Below are 6,162 nucleotides of genomic sequence, written 5' to 3'. Positions count from 1 at the left end.
AGATAGGTGTTGGATAATGGATGAGATATTTGAAGATGTGTGCATGAGTAGATGAAAATGTTGGGAAGATCAACATTGGTACATACCTTTAGAGGTGGTGGAGTAATGTAGGAAAAGGAGATTTCAGATTTTGAGATTTGGACAAAGGAGTAGCTATGGATTTTGGGAAATAAGGACCCAAAATAGATAAGGAAGATGATGGAGGATTAGATTTTAAAGGTGAGGGATATTTAGATGGAGGAATAGAAATTTTGGATGCCAACTTTAATTTTTCTTTAAGATGTTGTTGTTCGAGGAGCCGCTTGGGAACCCACATGGTTTTTGAGTTTTATTTCTTTTTTCGTTCCTTGGAATGCATTGCTTATACAAGTAAATTAGGAACCCATATGACTTTTGACCTTTCTTTCTTTTTCTCAATGGGCCTTTTTTGGCCTTTTTCATATTTCTTTTTCTTTTTGGATCATAGTTTTCTTTGTTTTAACATGTAGATTAGATGGGTCATGTTGATCCTTGAATATATGTGGATTGTCGAACTTATGGATTTTATGCTTGGCATCCAAATTGCTTGGAAGACGGATATGACTCATGGGTGGATAGGAATGGTATGGAGGTCTTTTGGATGGATGGAAGGTTCTTGAAAATGTGTTTATTTGATTATCTTTATTTATGAAAAGATATGTGGGTTGTGAGCTAATGGATGGAGGGATATACAAACCTAAGATAGACATAAGGGATGAAGGGGAAGGTGTATATTTGGACTTAGATTTTGTAGGGATACCAAAACCTTGAGAATGAGGTATGTAACCGAGGCTATGATAGTTAGGATTTTCTTTGATATGGAGACCTAACTATTTGCCTTGATAAATATTTTGACTAATGTGATACTTGTTGCTTTGGGAAGAAGATGCAAGTTGATTTTGAGGTGGATATGGTATGGAAGAAAGGATAGGATCATGAAGTAGACTATGTTGGAAAGAGACACTGCATAGGTCATTTGGTGTTGTCAATGATGGCAATCCAAGCTAGTGTACCCATCCATGTTGTTGTATTAGATCATACCGGAAGTCATATTGGAGATTTGTTCAAGTCCAACAAGCTTAGAATAGAGCATCTGACAGAGTTCAGTATTTTGGCTAGTATTTCTTTTATGGTTAACATTTTGTGTTGCAGAGCTTAGGGAAGGTAGATGGATGTCTGAAATACCTTTTTCTAGAACTTTGGTCTCTGGTAGTGATTCATGTGCAAGATTCAAGCCTCTATGTATTGGGTTCCAATTTTCCATTTAAGAACAAGCCAACTTGTGTAGTTGATCTTTGTGTGGATTTGATGGAGTGGTTTTGGTGATTGTTTTTCTGATCGAGGATATTTAGCTGACATGTATGGTACTGTATGAACAATCATTTTTGGTTTGTATTAGCATTAAAGCTTGAATTATGCCAATTGTTCATACATGTTTGAATAAAGTGTTAAGTGTTCTTGAGCCAACTAGCGATTGATTTTATTTCTTGTTGTGGATATATAAAAGTGATATAATTTATTATTTTGAATGAGTGAAAAAAGTTATTGATTGATTGTGCATAGTTTCACGTTTGCAAGATAGAGATTTGTGCTCACGGTCTTATTTGAGCAATGAAACAAAGAAAGATAAGACAAAGTATGAAAAATGTGCTTAATATACTTAACTAGAACTATAATCACCCATTTGTATATTCTATTCTTAGTTCATTCACTTTAGTGATCTATTGTAATTCATTTGTAGGCATTGAGCCTCTCTTTTTTGAGCAATAAGCTCTAGGTAGTTTGCCTAAATGCATGTGTATTCTCATTTTAAAACTTCTAATTGAGTATACTCATATTATGGATTCATCCCCACCATGGTTTTTCCCTTGACCGTGTTTCCATGTATAAAATTATTGGTTTTATGGTGTTGTGGTTGTTTTTTTTTTGTGTTCTTGCATCTTTCTTTTGATTGAATGCATTAATTGGTTGAAAGAACATATTAAAGTTAAAGATTGTTGAACACTAATTCACCCCCCTCTCAATGTTCTTTGATTCCAATAATTGGTATCATAGTTTGGTTCCTCAGAGGAAGTTTAATAGCTTGAGGAAGATATGGGAAGGTGATTCAATGGATTCTAGTGGTCTGCATCAACAACTTCTAGTTGCACTAGATGATCTTGATCAATCCAAATCTAAAGTCCAAGAATTAAAAGCAAATCTTAAGGATGCTGAGAAATTCATTCAGTCATTAAAAGAGAAACTAAATAAGTCCAAGGAAAAGAGAAAGGAACTTTGTGATCAAATAAAGTAGAAAGAAATCAAAAGCATGGATGATGGTCACCTGAGTCAAGACTTGAAGGAGAAGATAGAAGAATGTGAGAAACTTACAAAAGACAATGCAGTTCTGAAACATGAGATGGAATCTATAGTGATAGGGTTGACCAAGGAAATTGATCAAAGAAAGAAGAATGAAGAGAATCTTAATTAGTCCTTGAAAGATAGATCTGATGAATGTTGTAGACTTGATTGTGAGATTGGCCAGCTAAAACTTGAACTGCAACAATCCAAACACAATAAGGATGAACTTGGAAAGTAGATTGTCCATCTTAGGAATGAACTTGTGATTGCAAATGAGTACAAGGAAAAGTTCAATATTATCTCAACTAAACTTGATGCGATGTTTAAAAGCCAGAGGAAGGAAGATAACAAGAAAGGTCTTAGATTTGAGAAAGGTGAATGCTCTGGATCTGGTCAAAGCAATCCTAAGTCAAAAAATCATAAGAGAAAACCTAGAAGGTCTCCAGTAAGACAACCTAATGCTCAAAATTTCAATGGTAATTTTTTTGTTTGTAATAAATTTGGTCATAAAGCTATTCAATGTAGAAGTAGAATGAATCAAAATGGTCCATCTTTCTTCAGTCAGTGTTTCAATTGCAATAAGTATGGACATAAATCAAGTGAATGCAGAAGTATGATGAATAACTCTTTCAATAGAAGGAATATTAGATGTTATGCATGTGGTAGGTTTGGAGACATTACTAATCAGTGCAGATCAAGAGGAAAATAAGGGAATAATAGGTTTGCATAGAGAAATGTTGTGTGCAAAAATTACAGCAAATTCAGTCACATTGCAAGATTTTGTAGAAACAAGAATGTGAATAGGAAGGGTCTGACAAAGAAGGACAAGAATGTGAAGATAAATGATAAAGGAAAAGTGAAAGTGGATGAGATAAAGAATCAAATGAAGAAGAAATGGGTTAAAAAGAGTGATATTGATGGGTCCGCACTAGAACCTGGTGCTGGAAATTCCTCCAAGAATTGATATAAGGATTATAGCCTAAGGGGAGCTTTCAAGTAAATCCTATTCTCCCCTGCCAGTAGCTAGTGTCGGCATCCAATAGATTGTCAGAAGTTGTATTAGGGAATTGTGAATGATTTGGAAGGATTTTTGAAAGAGATTTAATGATGTTGAATTTTCCTAGAAGAATTATTGTGAAGTAGTATGAGAAGATAGGGTTTTTGAAACATTTCAGGAAAGTGCATTTATTACATCAAAAAGTAAAGTGTGTGAATATAAAAGGTAACTTTACCTTCTCATTTATCACTTTGCATGCCAAGAGAAGAGTATAAGTGATCACTACAAGCGAATTTCCATGTGATTGAAGTGTGAAAGAGATTCCATGTGAAACCCTAATCCTCCAAAGTGATGCACAGGAAAAAGAATAATCTCAAACCACACACAAACCCCTACAATATCATGACACCCTTTGGTATTTCAAACACCCCAATCCTCATCATACCCAGGCTCCTAATTTGCATGAAGAATGCACTTCTTGGGATAGAAAAGGGTTAACACATATATTCTATGAAATAATTGACATGGGAAGACTTAGGACACTTGCACCATCCTAAAAAATATGTTGTAACATGACTATTCTTAAAGACCAATCACAAGGAGACATTCACCCTCATGGTGCACCTAGGCCTAGTAGCCTTCCAAATGGAGTTTTCATCCAAACAAAGGTCTCAACCATCTAAGAACACCCCATAGAAATAAATTGTTAGGCCCAATATGGAAAGCTAATGTACTGAGAGGGGAGGGGTGAATCAGTACATCAAAACATTTCTTCAATACTAACTTTACTGTTATGCATAAACCAAATAGTGCAGTAACATAATATAAAGCTAAAACAAATAAGTAACAATCATGCATGATTCACTCCATAACACATATATTTTGGTTATGTAGAAACTCTTGGTTAGAGAGAAAAACTGTGGTGGGGATTGCACCCACAAATTCACTACTACAATAATAAAGGTTGCTTGGTTAGAGCTACATGTTTAGCTATTTCTGATAGCTTACCCTTTTAGGAGTATCAAGATCTGTTAGATCTACCTTGCTAAAGGATTTTACAACACTTAATCTAAATGTTGCACCTAGTTAGAGGCTTTACAATTTATTGAATTGATTAGAGTCTTTTACCCTATTAAAGGTTTCTCTTACAACTTCAAAATATTACAATAAGATCATTACAAATATCTGCAACTTTACATCTGAAATGTTATAGCAGATTCTATATGCTCAGAATAAGATTACTTTGCTTATAGCATACCTCGGTAACCCATATAGTAACTTGGTAAACCCTTATGTTTACTCTGTTCTTTGACTGTTCTCTAAAATCCTTCTCAGTGACCTCTGTGTCTCTATAATAGTCATAACACTTAGTGCTTTCATGTGTCTTGCTTCATATATTTTGATATCTTCCTTTCTGTCATGCTACATGTATATTTTTTTATCTTAATCCATGTTGTATAAATAGATCTCTTATGTCGGTGATCCATTCATTGCTTCGATCTTACAAACATGTTTTATCGAATGAATAACCATGCAAAATATTTCATTGGTTAGATGACCTCAAAATCATACACAATCTTTAAGTGTAATTTCCAATGTGATAACGGTTAGATGTTCCTCGATCTTATAACACATTTCCATATGTATGTCCAAGTTCAATGAATCTGGTAACATGTTTCACTCAGTGTATATCAACTCAATGTGTCATCTTTGCTGCTCGGTAGACATGGAATGATACTCGGTAGACAACTCAGTGTATACTATGCTCTGAGACTACTTTCTTCTATAACCGACTGGACTATGCATACCGACTGAATATTTCGATAGATATAACTGACTAGAGTATATAGAATAACTTTGAACATAAAACTAATGGCAACTTCATAAGTAGTAACAATCTCCCCTTTTGACATTAGTTCAGATGTTTGACAAAAACTACTTTCAAAGTTATAACTCAATAATCTATATACTTACAAAATTTGACTATACTGACAGTATATACAATAGTCAATAAAATAGTAAATCCAGATATACTCCCCTTATCGATATACTTTACAAAGCTTCTGATTTTGCATGCTCGATGATCAATGTTCTGTGTGCTGCACTTGTTCTTTGCTTACTATTATGTTCACTACTTGGTTCACTGCACTTGGATACTCTGCTCGGTATACTCCCCCTATATAGTACACTCCTTTTGTTTGATACTTTGAATACTATATTACTCCCTTAATACTGTATCACTCCCCCTTTTTGACAAACATCAAGACTTAGTTACCATTTGGTGGTGGCAACTGGTCAAAAATGGATTTGTACTTGGTCTGTGCTTCGGTGAGAGCGACAGAGAGTGCATCCTTTACACTGTCCATTAAGGAATTTTGCGCTTGAATATCAGCCAATAATGATATTAAGCCATCTAGAGTGCTTCCCTCTGGTGTAGTAGACAAGTATGTGGCTCGGTTGATCTGTTCTTGGACGGATGAAAGATGAGGAAGGAATAATGTCTGAAGTGTCATTATGTCCATCCTGATCTTGTGTTCTTCATTTCTGAGGTCCAATTGTTGAGCCATGAGCTGGTGTAACTTTTAATAGAAATTCTGAACTGAATTTGGCTTTGTGGTCAACTTATTTGAGAGATCGGTGATCTCTTTCTCAATTGCTTCTGTTTTATTTTTGATGTCTTTAATGAATAAATAAAATGTATAGAGTTTCTGAAATAAATTTGCTTGAGTTGAGGAGTCAACTCAGCAATAAATTTGACAAGTTTAACTTTTCCAATAGCTATAGCTTTTTGTACCTCTTCTATCATT

This window comes from Cryptomeria japonica, chromosome 5, assembly GCF_030272615.1.
Source record: "Cryptomeria japonica chromosome 5, Sugi_1.0, whole genome shotgun sequence".
Classification (NCBI taxonomy): Eukaryota; Viridiplantae; Streptophyta; class Pinopsida; order Cupressales; family Cupressaceae; genus Cryptomeria; species Cryptomeria japonica.
The sequence above is the reverse complement of the archived record's forward strand: the minus strand, read 5'-3'. Positions refer to the sequence as shown.